Source organism: Schistocerca nitens, chromosome 12 (genome assembly GCF_023898315.1).
Source record: "Schistocerca nitens isolate TAMUIC-IGC-003100 chromosome 12, iqSchNite1.1, whole genome shotgun sequence".
NCBI classification, from domain to species: domain Eukaryota; kingdom Metazoa; phylum Arthropoda; class Insecta; order Orthoptera; family Acrididae; genus Schistocerca; species Schistocerca nitens.
The window spans coordinates 188,395,303-188,412,379 of NC_064625.1; the positions used below are offsets into that span (position 1 = coordinate 188,395,303).

The 17,077-nt window shown below is 40.8% G+C and overlaps 1 protein-coding gene across 2 annotated transcripts in view; it reads right to left on the reverse strand.

The window, feature by feature from the left end:
• LOC126215381 (protein spindle-F) overlaps positions 1-15,212 on the reverse strand; it is a 157,222-nt gene extending 142,010 nt beyond the window's left edge. For both annotated transcript variants that reach the window (XM_049942076.1, XM_049942075.1), the window contains exon 1: positions 14,928-15,212. The gene's annotated coding sequence lies outside the window, so the exon portion shown is untranslated. The remainder of the gene's footprint in view (positions 1-14,927) is intronic.
• Positions 15,213-17,077: the final 1,865 nt, after the last annotated feature.

The window sequence follows — 17,077 nt, forward strand, 5'->3', positions numbered from 1 at the left end:
TTGAAGACTCTATATAAGTTCTCCTTTACCGAACAATTTAGCCAATACGCAAATTGGAATCTGCACTGCCATTGCACAAGTTATGCCCAATTAGCTACGATGTGTTTGGGAAGAAACTGATTACCGATGGGATGTCCGTCATATCAAAACTGGTTGTCACACTGAACCAGAAAGACACTCGACACTTTTAAGTGAAATGAGGTTGTTTGCTACAAAATGACATGTCTAACAATTCTGTGAGTTATCTCAAAAAAATTCTATATCACTCCAAAGTCCTCTATGCACTCTATAAATGCAAGAGCCCCTCAAGCCTCAGTAGAAGAAGCCATTTTACCTCAGAATACGTCTCCTTCAGTCTGAGACGAAACGCCAGGAAGCAGTTTTATCCGTGGACCACGGACTCTCAGTCTACAAGTTTTAACTGGAGAGATGCACCAAATTTCTGCAATATCACTTTGAAAACATTCCCGATGTGACGAATACGAACATTCAGTACGAGCACGCCTGACAATTACCTCATCGGCACCTCTTCTAAAATGATCGCAAACAATGGAACACTTAAAGCAAGTTCACTGCCCAGGGAAAGAGTTGGCAGTAGCTTTAAAATACCTTTGAGAGTGGTGTGACACATTCACGATTGGAGCCTACATACAGGTACGGTTGTTTTTCCACTAGTCTCAGCCTGGCACTGGCTGGATACAGGACACCAGAATGGAGTATCCTCCTCTTGACTTCTGACGACCTTCCATTTCCAAAAAGCTCAGAAGCATCATCTTCCCCAATCCATACCATCCAGCCATAGAATGCCACAATACCTTATTCACCGAGAGCTTACGATGCGTCGAAGCCTACAATCAGTGTATTACACCTTTTTTATCCCTCATTGCTTGATTGAGGGAGGGTGGATGCTTTGTTTTAAACAGCCTGAAGCCATGTCCATTCCAATGTGCACTCAGTAGTGAAGATTCACATTACAACAAAAAGTTGGGAACATCTCACAAGCACTCAAGTACACCTTTAGACTTACATTAAAGCAAAGCATAGAGTACTGAGAGTACTAAAAAGCTGCTGCCTAACTGCAACACTGTGTGCATTGGGTATGTCTTTGGATGAAGAAATATTACTTACCGACTTTGATAGGTAGCGTATTTACCACTGTTAAGAAAAACAACATGATAAAGGACACAAATAAAATTACACTTAGTAACAGTATTGCAATGTACTGCAGTCTGATCCCACCCCCTCGCTTTGACCTACGGCATCATCACCACGGCAGCTAGTGGAGTTTCGAGCATGTTCCAGGTGGCAACCACAAGACGGGTCTAGTGCCCACAAACAAACACAAAATATTTCAGTTGGTCAATAAACTACTGGGACAACTACAGGACTTAGGGGTGTTTTAGGTGGAGACAAACTAAAAACACAAAAAATAACAACAATGTTATCATTCCAAACAAATACAAAAGAGGCGCAAGCGGTGGTGAAATCCTTGAGAATACACTGAACAAAAAATATAAAAAACACACAAATGGAATCTAATATTTCATTTGACCTATACAACTCAAATGAAGACACCAATACCAGGATCCCACACAGCTCAAAAACTTGATACCTCAAATTTCATTTCACCTGTTGTTGTTGTGGTCTTCAGTCCTGAGACTGGTTTGATGCAGCTCTCCATGCTACTCTATCCTGTGCAAGCTTTTTCATCTCCCAGTACCTACTGCAGCCTACATCCTTCTGAATCTGCTTAGTGTATTCATCTCTTGGTCTCCCTCTACGATTTTTACCCTCAACGCTGCCCTCCAATGCTAAATTTGTGATCCCTTGATGCCTCAAAACATGTCCTACCAACCGATCCCTTCTTCTGGTCAAGTTGTGCCACAAACTTCTCTTCTCCCCAATCCTATTCAATACTTCCTCATTAGTTATGTGATCTACCCATCTAATCTTCAGCATTCTTCTGTAGCACCAAATTTCAAAAGCTTCTATTCTCTTCTCGTCCAAACTATTTATCGTCCATGTTTCACTTCCATACATGACTACACTCCATACATATACTTTCAGAAATGACTTCCTGACACTTAAATCTATACTCGATGTTAACAAATTTCTCTTCTTCAGAAACGCTTTCCTTGCCATTGCCAGTCTACATTTTATATCCTCTCTACTTCGACCATCATCAGTTATTTTGCTCCCCAAATAGCAAAACTCCTTTACTACTTTAAGTGTCTCATTTCCTAATCTAATTCCCTCACCATCACCCGACTTAATTAGACTACATTCCATTCTCCTTGTTTTGCTTTTGTTGATGTTCATCTTATATCCTCCTTTCAAGACACTGTTCATTCCATTCAGCTGCTCTTCCAGGTCCTTTGCTGTCTCTGGCAGAATTTCAATGTCATCGGTGAACCTCAAAGTTTTTATTTCTGCTCCATGGATTTTAATTCCTACTCCAAATTTTTTTTTCTTCCCTTCACTGCTTGCTCAATATACAGATTGAATAACATCGGGGAGAGACTACAACCCTGTCTCACTCCTTTCCCAACCACTGCTTCCTTTTCATGTCCCTCGACTCTTATAACTGCCACCTGGTTTCTGTACAAATTGTAAATAGCCTTTCGCTCCCTGTATTTTACCCCTGCCACCTTCAGAATTTGAAAGAGAGTATTCCAGTCAACATTGTCAAAAGCTTTTTCTAAGTCTACAAATGCTAGAAATGTAGGTTTGCCTTTCCTCAATCTCTTTTTCTAAGATAAGTCGTAGGGTCAGTATAGCCCCACGTGTTCCAACATTTCTACGGAATCCAAACTGATCTTCCCCGAGGTCGGCTTCTACCAGTCTTTCCATTCGTCTGTAACGAATTCATGTAAGTATTTTGCAGTCGTGGCTATTTAAACTGATAGTTCGGTAATTTTCGCATCTGTCAACACCTGCTTTCTTTGAATTGGAATTATTATATTCTTCTTGAAGTCTGAGGGTATTTCGCCTGTCTCATACATCTTGCTCACCAGACGGTAGAGTTTTCTTAGGCCTGGCTCTCCCAAGGCTGTCAATAGTTCTAATGGAATGTTGTCTACTCCCGGGGCCTTGTTTCGACTTGGGTCTTTCAGTGCTCTGTCAAACTCTTCACGCAGTATCATATCTCCCATTTCATCTTCATCTACATCCTCTTCCATTTCCATAATATTGTCCTCAAGTACAACGCCCTTGTATAGACCCTCTATATACACCTTCCACCTTTCTGCTTTCCATTCTTTGCTTAGAACTGGGTTGCCATCTGAACTGTTGATATTCATACAAGTGGTTCTCTTTTTTCCAAAGGTCTCTTTAATTTTCCTGTAGGCAGTATCTATCTTACCTCTAGTGATATGTGCCTCTACATCCTTACATTTGTCCTCTAGCCATCCCTGCTTAGTCATTTTGCATTCCCTGTCGATCTCATTTTTGAGACATTTGTATTCCTTTCTGCCTGCTTCATTTACTGCATTTTTGTACTTTCTCCTTTCATCAATTAAATTCATACACACACACACTAAGATGGTATCTGTTCTTTCGGACATGTCTGAAAGAACAGATATCATCAGTGACCATGCAGCTCGTTAGAATGAAATTACAATGAAATGAACACTCTTAGCCGCTTACAGGCGTTGACATACGTCAACGGGGACAGATGAAAATGTGTGGCCCGACTGGGACTCGAACCCGGGATCTCCTGCTTACATGGCAGACTCTCTATCCATCTGAGCCACTGAGGACACAGAGGATAGCGCGACAGCAGGGATTTATCTCTGGCACTATGAATGTAGTGCGGGACAATACGTTGAGAATGTAGGTTTCGTGGGAGGCATGCCAGAGATAAATCCCTGCTGTCGCGCTATCCTCTGTGTCCTCAGTGGCTCAGATGGGTAGAGTGTCTGCCATGTAAGCAGGAGATCCCGGGTTCGAGTCCCGGTCGGGGCACACATTTTCATCTGTCCCCGTTGACGTATGTCAATGCCTGTAAGCAGCTAAGGGTGTTCATTTCATTGTAAATTAAATATCTCTTCTGTTACCCAATGATTTCTATTAGCCCTCGTCTTTTTACCTACTTTATCGTCTGCTACCTACACTATTTCATCTCTCAAAGCTACCCATTCTTCTTCTACTGTATTTCTTTCCCCCATTTTTGTCAATTGTTCCCTAATGCTCTCCCTGAAGCTCTCTATAACCTCTGGTTCTTTCAGTTTATCCAGGTCCCATCTTCTCAAATTCCCACCTTCTTACAGTTTCTTCAGTTTTAATCTACATTTCATAACAAATAGATTGTGGTCAGAGTCCATATCTGCCCCTGGAAATGTCTTACAATTTAAAACCTGGTTCCTGAATCTCTGTCTTACCATTATATAATCTATTTGATACCTTCTACTATCTCCAGGCTTCTTCCATGCATACAACCTTCTTTCATGATTCTTGAACCAAGTGTTAGCTATGATTAAGTTATGCTCTGTGCGAAATTCTACCAGGCAGCTTCTTCTTTCATTTCTTCCGCCCAATCCATATTCACCTACTACGTTTCCTTCTCTTCCTTTTCCTACTATTGAGTTCCAATCATCCATGACTATTAAATTTTTGTCTCCCTTCACTATCATTACACCTATACAACTCAAACAAAGCCTAAGATACCAATAAGCCATAACTAGCAAAACTAACTATTATCAAAACCTATTGACACTAAAATAACTATAACACATTCCACGATATCCATTTTTGCAAAGTACTAAATATTAACTCCCAACTACCAATGTAAGCCATAAAGTCATAACAACCACTCCAACATAAATTTCAATACACACACCTCAAATAAAATTATGAACATGCACAACGTAACAGAGTCATGTTACAAGTCGAATCGAAGCAAATGGTTGACTCTTAGTACTGGTAGGCCTAATTCTCAGTAGTTTATTTATCCATTAATCAAACAATGCAATGATATCAGACATCTCATGTTCCTCCAGAAACACTGACTGAACACTATTATTGGAAACAGTTCCACACATGCAACTTAAAACAGATAAATACAAGTTTGAAGTCATCACAGTACATGGTACAAAGGAAACCAATATGTAACCAACAATGTTTAGTCTCTGCCTAATACAAGTGGTGAATTCGAAAGTCCACTAAATATGGGAGAATGGGGATATTTGAGCCACATTTTCGTTTCTTAATTATTTTAATTTTTTGCTATATGCGTAAACAAAAGCAATACTGTTATGATAAACCTTGCATTTTGTCACTAAATCATGTATTTCAAAAACACGAATAGAAAAATATGTAAACATGAAGAAATTGTTTAAAAAAATGCTTCACATTATGGCTCAGGGATCCCAATGATAGAGATAGCCGAGCTGAAAAATAAGATACTTAAACCACCATTCGATTCCGAAAACAGTTTTTTTTAGTATTTAAAATCTCATAGTAACAACATTATGATGTTAACAATTCAAACTCGAAGAAACAAAGTCCTCAAAAATTAGTTATGAGAGAGAATCTAGTTACACAATGATTTTTGGTATTGATGATGGCAGGCTGAAGAATCATTTTTATTTTACCACCAACAGTGGTGTCTCCATTTGGAATCCTCCAATTTAAGCATAGTCTGCAGTTCTTGCACACTTAACATTCATTCATTTCTCACCTATATTAATAACTTTTCCAACATACCGGTTAACATTATTTCCCCCTCCAATTTTACCAACAACCAATCATTAATGCTTGGCTTCCTGTCCACAATTGCATCTTCACTGTCACTCTGATCATTCTGTGTCATGGATGAGCTCATGCTTTCTGTTGAATAATTATCAGATTTTGTATCAGATATCTTCATTTTGGTTATCTGTGGGAGATTCTGTGCCTTGAACTTTCGTTGTTTTTGTGCAGGTCAATGTTTGTTGACTTTTCCTGTTTGTTTTTAGGTTTTTCTGCTCTTTCCAGAAGTGATTTCTCAATTTGTTGCTTTTTTGGAGTAGACTTCAAAATTGACGATTTAGCTCTTTTCCCATCACCTTTAACCAAATGAGACAAGGCTTTAGGGTTTCTGTCGAAAGAACACCTTCACTTGTTAAGGTCTCTGGACAGATCTTCAATGTAGAACTTAAAGCAACAGCAGGCATAAGCCCACTCTCACCAGTGTCAATCTCCTCAGTATCTTTTTGGTTATTTAAAGAAGCACCAGCACAGGGTGCGGCAGCATTCACGGCATAAATTTACTAGCGTAGTACAATGATGTACTGCAGGAATGCGCACCAGCTTGTGCAACATTCGTGTATTAATGAGCTGCCATTTTGAGTGTGACAGTGATACGGAGCAGTGGAGTGCACAGCATCGTGGCTTTGCTGTTGAAAGTTATTTTGAGAATAACGACTCCGTTATTGCTACCCGGCACCTATTTCGGCAACATTTCAACTTGGGACGTCACTGGAAAGTTCCCGACAGATGGACCGTTGTGATGTGCATTTCGAACAACAGGTTCCGTTTGTAATGGCAAACCGGGAAGAAGTGAAAGAACTGTGCAGACACCAGAAGCTGTGGAAAAAGTTCGTGCTCCACTATTGCCTAGCCCAAAAAGATCTGCTCATTGTCGTGCACAAACTGTGTGTACATTCGATCGCTCGTTCGGGAGAATACTGCACGGAGATCTCCATTTTCACCCGTATAAGCTGCGGATTGTTCAGGAAATTAGGCCTCGCGATTGGGTTTCACGCGAAACGTCCTGCTTAACCGTTCACGATCTCTTTCTCCAAAATCCACAAATGTTGCACACCGTCCTGATGTCAGATGAAGCTCATTTCAAGTTATGTGGTTCAGTGAATAAACAGAGTACGAGTTATTGGAGTGATGTAAACCCGCACGAACTGTACATCGAGCCCTTGCACAGTTCTCGTGTCACAGTGTTGTGTGGAGTTGCTTCTTTGGGATTATTGGCCCTTACTTCTTTGTGGATGACAGTGGTGTGGCTGTAACTGTCACCATTGAATGCTAGTTTAAGAAACTGCAAGACTTCGTTCTTCCCCAATTAGGTACGGCTGACGGGGATGTGGAACAATTACGGTTTCAACCAGATGGAGCGACCTCGCATATAGCCAGAATTTGCACAGATTTCTTGTGACAGACATTTCCCAGTAAAGTAATTTTCCATTTCGGTGACATTTCCTGGCCGCCTCACTCACCTGACCTTTCGTGTGCCAACTTTTTCCTTTGGGGCTACCTGAAGCAAGAAATGTTTCAAAGGTTGTGCCACCATTCCCTAGGATCGCATCAGAACTGCCGTCGGCAATGTTCCAGGGAATACATTACGCCGAGTTGAGGAAAGCTTCCGACGCCACCTAGATGAATGTGTTGTGCAGAGGGAGTCACATTCAAAAAGTATCCACGCAATGGACATTGACTTACACACACCATTAACTATCAACTGACATAAGAGGTAATAAATAAATTACAGATACTGCCTGATGGTGTGTTTTTAATAACCTTCGATGATGGCTGCCACACCCTGAACTTTTCACACGCACATGTGACTGTCAGTGCCCTATCAGTTACATATGAACTCAGAAATTGATCAGTGAAAATATTTGCACGCAGCAAATACGCACAGTTGTGAAAGATAAAGGGCAAGTCTTATATACTAGCAAATTCTCCTTTTAAATGGTATGTAACTGCCTAAAAGCTTTTACAAACATGTTTTTGTAATAACAGTTTTATAAAACTGCTTATAAGAAAAAATATTTTCCCTACAAAATGTACCTACAAACGTAATTTTAGTACGCAGATTGTTGTGTGCTCCCTGCCGCCGTTGGATAAGCAGCTGCAGCAGCAAGTCGTATACTCCTAGCTCACTCATTTGTTACATAGTTAATTCTTAATTTCTTTGCGTGTTTTTGGTACTTGCATTGTTTAATTCATAAATTTCGGGCGTATTATAGTATTTGAGAGTTTTAGCATCGCGTTTTGGTACCTGAATAGTGTAAAATCGTGTAGTCTCCTTCCGCCGCCGAGCAGTGTGTCAGCAGTGCGCAAGTAGCAGCATTACTGCATTTACTAGGCAATCTTGTATTTTAATAACCGTTTAAATTTTGTCGATTTGTTTGCGCTCTCTGTAGATTAGTTCAGACGTTCTTTGCACAATAGTTTTTAGCACGGATAGGGACTGCAACTGCTGTGTTCGGATGCAGGCCGAGTTGGCATCCCTTCGCTCCCAGCTTCAGGCAGTGTTGGCTTCGGTCACACAGCTTGAGGCTGTTGCCAATGGGCATTACTGTGGGGGTCCGGATGGGGGTTTGTCGGGGACGGCCAGCTCGTCCCACGCATCCCCCGATCGGACTACGACTGTGGTTGCCCGGCATACTGCCCGCATTGAGGCTGATCCCTCACCTGTGGTAGAGTGGGAGGTTGTCTCAAGGTGTGGCAGGGGGCGAAAGACATTCCGGAGGGCCTCGCCAGTTTGTCTGACGAACCGGTTTCAGGCTCTGTCTCAGGCTGATACTGACCTTCGACCTGACATGGCTGCTTGTCCTGTTCCAGAGGTTGCCCCTCAGTCTGCAAGATCCGGGCAGTCGCAGAGGGTGGGCTTACTGGTAGTTGGGAGCTCCAACGTCAGGCGCGTAATGGGAGGAAGAAAACCAATGTGCACTCCGTGTGCATACCGGGGGGAGTCATTCCAGATGTGGAAAGGGTCCTTCCGGATGCCATGAAGGGTACAGGGTGCACCCATCTGCAGGTGGTCGCTCATGTCGGCACCAATGACGTGTGTCGCTATGGATCGGAGGAAATCCTCTCTGGCTTCCGGCAGCGATCTGATTTGGTGAAGACTGCCAGTCTCGCTAGCGGGATGAAAGCAGAGCTCACCATCTGCAGCATCGTCGACAGGACTGACTGCGGACCTTTGGTACAGAGCCGAGTGGAGGGTCTGAATCAGAGGCTGAGACGGTTCTGCGACCGTGTGGGCTGCAGATTCCACGACTTGCGCCATAGGGTGGTGGTGTTTCGGGTTCTGCTGGATAGGTCAGGAGTCCACGCAGCAGGCGGCTACACAGGTAGCAGCGGTTGTGTGGCGGGGACTGGGCGGTTTTTTAGGTTAGATGGCTTCGGGCAAGTACAGAAAGGGCAGCAGCCTCAAAGGGTGCGGGGACCAAGCAGCAATCGGTATTGTAAACTGTCGAAGCTGCGTTGGTAAAGTACCGGAACTTCAAGCGCTGATAGAAAGCACCGAAGCTGAAATCGTTATAGGTACAGAAAGCTGGCTGAAGCCAGAGATAAATTCTGCCGAAATTTTTACAAAGGTACAGACGGTGTTTAGAAAGGATAGATTGCATGCAACCGGTGGTGGAGTGTTCGTCGCTGTTAGTAGTAGTTTATCCTGTAGTGAAGTAGAAGTGGATAGTTCCTGTGAATTATTATGGGTGGAGGTTACACTCAACAACCGAGCTAGGTTATTAATTGGCTCCTTTTACCGACCTCCCGACTCAGCAGCATTAGTGGCAGAGCAACTGAGAGAAAATTTGGAATACATTTCACATACATTTTCTCAGCATGTTATAGTCTTAGGTGGAGATTTCAATTTACCAGATATAGACTGGGACACTCAGATGTTTAGGACGGGTGGTAGGGACAGAGCATCGAGTGACATTATACTGAGTGCACTATCCGAAAATTACCTCGAGCAATTAAACAGAGAACCGACTCGTGGAGATAACATCTTGGACCTACTGATAACAAACAGACCCGAACTTTTTCGACTCTGTATGTGCAGAACAGGGAATCAGTGATCATAAGGCTGTTGCAGCATCCCTGAATATGGAAGTTAATAGGAATATAAAAAAGGGAGGAAGGTTTATCTGTTTAGCAAGAGTAATAGAAGGCAGATTTCAGACTACCTAACAGATCAAAACGAAAATTTCTGTTCCGACACTGACAATGTTGAGTGTTTATGGAAAAAGTTCAAGGCAATCGTAAAATGCGTTTTAGACAGGTACGTGCCGAGTAAAACTGTGAGGGACGGGAAAAACCCACCGTGGTACAACAACAAAGTTGGGAAACTACTGCGAAAGCAAAGAGAGCTTCACTCCAAGTTTAAACGCAGCCAAAACCTCTCAGACAAACAGAAGCTAAACGATGTCAAAGTTAGCGTAAGGAGGGCTATGCGTGAAGCGTTCAGTGAATTCGAAAGTAAAATTCTATGTACCGACTTGACAGAAAATCCTAGGAAGTTCTGGTCTTACGTTAAATCAGTAAGTGGCTCGAAACAGCATATCCAGACACTCCGGGATGATGATGGCATTGAAACAGAGGATGACACGAGTAAAGCTGAAATACTAAACACCTTTTTCCAAAGCTGTTTCACAGAGGAAGACCGCACTGCAGTTCCTTCTCTAAATCCTTGCACAAACGAAAAAATGGCTGACATCGAAATAAGTGTCCAAGGAATAGAAAAGCAACTGGAATCACTCAACAGAGGAAAGTCCAGTGGACCTGACGGGATACCAATTCGATTCTACACAGAGTACGCGAAAGAACTTGCTCCCCTTCTAACAGCCGAGTACCGCAAGTCTCTAGAGGAACGGAGGGTTCCAAATGATTGGAAAAGAGCACTGGTAGTCCCAGTCTTCAAGAAGGGTCATCGAGCAGACCTATAGACCTATATCTCTGACGTCGATCTGTTGTAGAATTTTAGAATATGTTTTTCGCTCGCGTATCATGTCGTTTTTGGAAACCCAGAATCTACTATGTAGGATTCCGGAAACAGCGATCGTGTGAGACCCAACTCGCTTTATTTGTTCATGTTGTTGTTGTTTTTGTTGTTGTGGACTTCAGTCCTGAGACTGGTTTGATGCAGCTCTCCATGCTACTCTATCCTGTGCAAGCTTCTTCATCTCCCAGTACCGACTGCAACCTACATCCTTCTGAATCTGCTTAGTGTATTCATCTCTTGGTCTCCCTCTACGATATTTGTTCATGAGACCAAGAAAATATTAGATACAGGCTCCCAGGTAGATGCTATTTTTCTTGACTTCCGGAAGGCGTTCGATACAATTCCGCACTGTCGCCTGATACACAAAGTAAGAGCCTACAGAATATCAGACCAGCTGTGTGGCTGGATTGAAGAGTTTTTAGCAAACAGAACACAGCATGTTGTTATCAATGGAGAGACGTCTACAGATGTTAAAGTAACCTCTGGCGTGCCACAGGGGAGTGTTATGAGACCATTGCTTTTCACAATATATATAAATGACCTAGTAGATAGTGTCGGATGTTCCATGCGGCTTTTCGCGGATGATGTTGTAGTATACAGAGAAGTTGCAGTATTAGAAAATTGTAGCGAAATGCAGGAAGATCTGCAGCGGATAGGCACTTGGTGCAGGCAGTGGCAACTGTCCCTTAACATAGACAAATGTAATGTATTGCGAATACATAGAAAGAAGGATCCTTTATTGTATGATTATATGATAGCGGAACAAACACTGGTAGCAGTTACTTCTGTAAAATATCTGGGAGTATGCGTGCGGAACGATTTGAAGTGGAATGATCATATAAAATTAATTGTTGGTAAGGCGGGTACCAGGTTGAGATTCATTGGGAGAGTGCTTAGAAAATGTAGTCCATCAACAAAGGAGGTGGCTTACAAAACACTCATTCGACCTATACTTGAGTATTGCTCATCAGTGTGGGATCCGTACCAGATCGGGTTGATGGAGGAGGTAGAGAAGATCCAAAGAAGAGCGGCGCGTTTCGTCACAGGGTTATTTGGTAACCATGATAGCATTACGGAGATGTTTAGGAAACTCAAGTGGCAGACTCTGCAAGAGAGGCGCTCTGCATCACGGTGTAGCTTGCTCGCCAGGTTTCGAGAGGGTGCGTTTCTGGATGAGGTATCGAATATATTGCTTCCCCCTACTTATACCTCCCGAGGAGATCACGAATGTAAAATTAGAGAGATTAGAGCGCGCACGGAGGCTTTCAGACAGTCGTTCTTCCCGCGAACCATACGTGACTGGAACAGGAAATTGAGGTAATGACAGTGGCACGTAAAGTGCCCTCCGCCACACACTGTTTGGTGGCTTGCGGAGTATAAATGCAGATGTAGGTGTAGATGTTGTGCCATGACTCAACTATCCCTAACCTGCATATCATTAGTATCCTTATCTTCACCATTTTTCTTCAAGTGGCTATTTCCACATAATGTATTCACCTAATCAAACTGTTATAGAACAAAAATAAGGTTCAAACTGCAATCATTTCATCATTAAGTTTATTTTGGTTAAACTAAGTGATGTGGCACAGTTGTTTGAACGTCAGACTCATATTCAGGAGGATGATGGTTCAAATCCACTTCTAGCATCCAGATTTAGGTTTTCCACGATTCCCCTAAATTGCTCCAGGCAAATGCTGGGATAGCTCCTTTGAAAGGGCACAGCAGATTTCCTTCCCCATCCTTGACACCGTATGATCCTGTGCTTAGTCTCTAATGACCTCATTCTCAACAGGATGTTAAACACGGTCTTCCTTCCTTTTCTTTTGGTTAAACATAAAAAATTGGACCAAACAAAAATTGGATATCAGTTATCTAATTATTTACTGCAGATTATTTGCTGCAGTCGTCAAAAAACCATAGACAGGATAACTTCTACCTTGCTCCAAGACAACTGATGGTTTTTCCTTTGTAAAATGCTAATGAAAACAAACCAGTGATTCCACTTGGGGAAAAATAAATTGACCTATAGATGAGAAAACACGTGTGGCTCAAGTATCCCCACTCTCCCCTACTAACGCACATCAGAACAATGGCTTAAATCAGATATAATTCAGTGTACACCATTACCAACCAATAAAAGGATGGAAAAACTCTTAGTCAGCTGGCACTGATGGCATTCCAGTAAAAATTCTGAAGAAATGTGAGCATGGTATAAAAACATCACCAAAATTCTTATCCGACTCTGTTTTCCCTTCAGGCACTTTTCCTGATGCTTCAAAAACACAAAAAATCATTCCCATGTACACGAAAGTGAGGGGGGTGGAGATGGGGGGAGGGGGAGTTGAGATTGACATGAACAACTACAGGCCAATTATTTTATTTAGTGTATCGATACTTATTTTTAGATATCTAAAGGGCAATGATCAAAAGTGCAAAGCAACCAGTGAAGTTCTGGTACTGTCAAATGTGGGTACAATAAAATTTGGTGCCCTCACCCTGGCTCCATTATGAAGCCCCTTCTCTTCCTACTCTACATATTAAGATGCCAACAACACTTGAGTTCTACTAAAATTTGAGAACAGCAATGAAGTGCAAGCGCCTGTAAACTGTGTAATCAAGCAATTCAGCTGCTAGGCATACCATAGTCAATTAATTATAAATAACAATAAGAGTGTTGCAATGAATTTTCATATCCAACAAAATAAGAATCCACACAAACTGTTTCCTAACAAATGTCGTGCAAAGTTGCCCAATAACAACATTCTTGTGTGTGGCTTTAAGACAACCTATACTCTGATAAAATTACTTGATGATTGACAGTCTGCAGTGGCAGGGGCAGTGTTGCTGCACTGAAGCCACTAATTCTTCACGAAATGCTTTATGTACTACAAAACAGAGAACTCAGCACGCACATGGCATTTTGAAAAAGAACTCCAACTGCATGGCAGATGGCACCTACCACTTGACTTGCTGAAACGTCAAGAACATAGCAATTTCACTCAAAGTATATAGCATTTAGGTAAATTATTCAATTGTACCATAATCTGCATATGCAGGCATTGTTCAGTTTTGCATATTAACACAACCGCTGTGTGTTTTGGCATTTTTTTATTTCATAACCACTGCCAATGTTTAAAGACTGAGTAAGGAATTGTTTATGTTTATTTTCATTTGTTAGCCGTTTAAGATAAAACATCCTTCTATGTTGCAAATAATAAAAAATTTATGTTGTTGGAAGTGCCTTACATTCATATAAAATATAAGGTTACTGGGCTTTAATAGATCAAACACATTGCCTTATTACTGAGAGTATTATGAAATACAAGTTCTCCTGGAGGAAATTTACACTTCATGTCCGAAAAACATTAAAATGTTATTTAAAGGGGTATCTTTCGCCAAGTGGTGGTGGTGGTAGGTGGGGCTGAATGCAAAATCTCGTCATTAAAGTCTGTTATTTCTAATTATTTATTTCAATTAGTAAAATCATGATTTAGGGTGTGAATTATTTACGTTCTGATCTACATTACCAGCCCAACAATAAAGGAGGGGCAGGGGGGCCGGCACAAGTCTTTCAACATACTGTAAATTTCCTGCTCATGATTACTAAATAACGAAAACAATTCAGCAGCAAGCGTTCAATGAAAAATCAGAACTTACAGTTTGACAGCGAACACAACGGGGCTGTAAAGAAGCCGTTTATTGTGTCTATTATCATTGTATAAATTTCTTTAACCATAAGATTGAAACCTAAATACACGTGCTCTGATAATAACATCCGGTGTATGTCTTATCTCTTTACCATATCTTAGCACTCTGCATGTTACTTTTACAAAAAGATTGCAACGGATCAAAGTGTTTCTCATACAAATCTAATCAACTGTCATAGAACGCTGGCAACACTGCGCTATCTTCGCCGTCTACTTTTATTGTTGTTGCAACTCTGAATGCCATATTTTTCTCGGAACTGGTGATATTTATAGAATGACAATAGGCAAATTTAGTTTATCTAGAAATACAAATTTAAAATAATTTATAGGTTCGCTTCTAAGAAAGAAATGAAGAAAAATTCCTTGGTGTTTTCTATAGAACTGTCAAAATTTCACAATCAAAACACAAAATCCAACAACAACTATCAAACTTGATCACAGAAAACACTAACCTATAACAATAACTGTAAAAACTGTTCAAAGAAAACACTAACCTAAAAAACACTGATCTCGAAGTACCACTTCCGTCTACTGATATCCTATCAGCTGATAGTTGACCATACTGTCACACAACATCGGTTGTTTATCTCGCTTCGAAAAAGATGATAAAATTTTGCACGGGAAGCACTAGAATGTTGGTATTAATTTTCGGGCACACCATTATGCCATAAGCTGCCAGATATACCCCTGTCACTGCTAACAACACGAAACCACGCACTTCACATTTGCTTTTCCCGTATCTCCTGCTACAATAACATCACGGATCGCGCAATCACACCAGTGATTATATAAGTTGCCACTGGGGCCAACTGTTTCCACAGAAGCGATACTTCATTAGCTAGTAGTATCTCTTAAAAACTTTGACACTCTTTAGCATTGTTACTATCGTCACAGTCTTCATCTTGGCGTGGCGATTTAGCTTAATGTTTTTAAATGCAACGATATTTCTTTTTTTTTCGCTATGTCTCAAAATTTTAATTTGTGGTCGTTCTGACCCGTGTTGCAACGAATAGTTTAAAAGTAAACAACATTCTTATGCACAGAAAAGAGCCATTTTATTCACAGCATTGTTGTTAATTGTTTAGTAAAAGAACAATGCAGTTACTGTAACCGCTGAGAGTCAGTTGTTACGCAGTCAAGGTTATATGGAGGATGCTAATAAGAGAAGCGTCTCGCGGACCCCGAGGAATCATGACGTGACATGATGACATGACGTCGTCTCTCACGCTAGCCAATATCGCTGGTAGTTTTCGTAACGCAGATATTCTTTGAACATGACATGCTAATGCCTTGTGGGTGTGGGTGTATAACGGCGGGTTTTGTGATTTGTGTGCGTTAAAGCTTTTCAATCACGGAAAAAAATTGACAATACTTGCTGCAAAAGCAGATGCTTGCAGAGGAGAAAGGATAGTTTATATTCCAGATAATGGACGGTAAGTAACTTCCGTTAGTAATCTTATAATGCTCAAGAAAAGTAAAGTGTATGGTAAATCTACAGAAATTTCATTCTTTGTGCCTATAGTATTCTGATGCATTATGTTACCCAGTAAAGTTTCTTTCAATGCATGTATGTGGATTATTTGTGGTAATGGCGTATTCTCATAACAAATGGCTTCGGTATTTAAGTTGCAATCATCGTAACTTTTTCCTGGTCAAAAATTGTGTAGTAGGGTGAAGGCTCTAGTTTTGGCCCCTACCCCACTTATGGCCACCTTGATGTCAAAGGTTAATCTTTAAGCTTCTCTGGAATACCAGCCAGTTCTACTATAGATTATTATAAACTTTGTGAAAGGCTCTCTTCATTTGTCTACATAATCATTCTTTTGTCTGCTTTTGTTTGGAGACACCATTTTGTGAAATGAGCAGTGTTGCAGAAGCTGGGTTTTGCAGAAGTTTTCTTTAAGCAACACATGATCTGTTTTTTTTTTTTGTATTTTACATGTTTAAATAAAACATCAGAAGAAACTTAATCTGTTCATAGGTAAGATAAGACATTATATTTTCATTTCTTTTAAGTTTTATATCGCTCAGCCTAAAAACATGTTATCAAAAGTATGTGGCCATTAACTGATCCATATTTAGCCCTGGTTCTGTGTTATGGCCATGCATGTGGCCATAAGTGGAGACATATATGTGTCCTGTTTTGTCCACTTCTAAAAACTGATACAAAAACATCAATATTAGTTTTCTGTCCTATATCACACTAGGCTAATTTTATTTAAATAGGCTTATTAAAATATTTTTGGTATTTTTATATCGATATATACCTCATTGTTAGTATTGTCTTGGCATATCATACTAATTTACCTATGCTTGTAAGATACAAAATATGCAATAGGCACTATTCAAATATGCAATAGTCTTTAACTAAATATTTGTGCATTATTTATAGGAAAAATGAGTCAACCAAAGAATAAGAAGTTTCAGTATTCTCCCAGCAAAGTTAAAGATGCTCTAAAGGCTATTGATGAGGGAATGAAGGTTGCTACTGCAAGCAAGTTGTACAAAGTTCCAAGGACAACATTAAGAAACAAAATTTCTGGTGTATCTCCAAACTAATCTACAGGGCACTGTGGTTCACATTCTGTCTTAGGAGAACAAATTGAAAAAAAATTGGTGGATTGGGTTTTGGACTGTTCTAGCA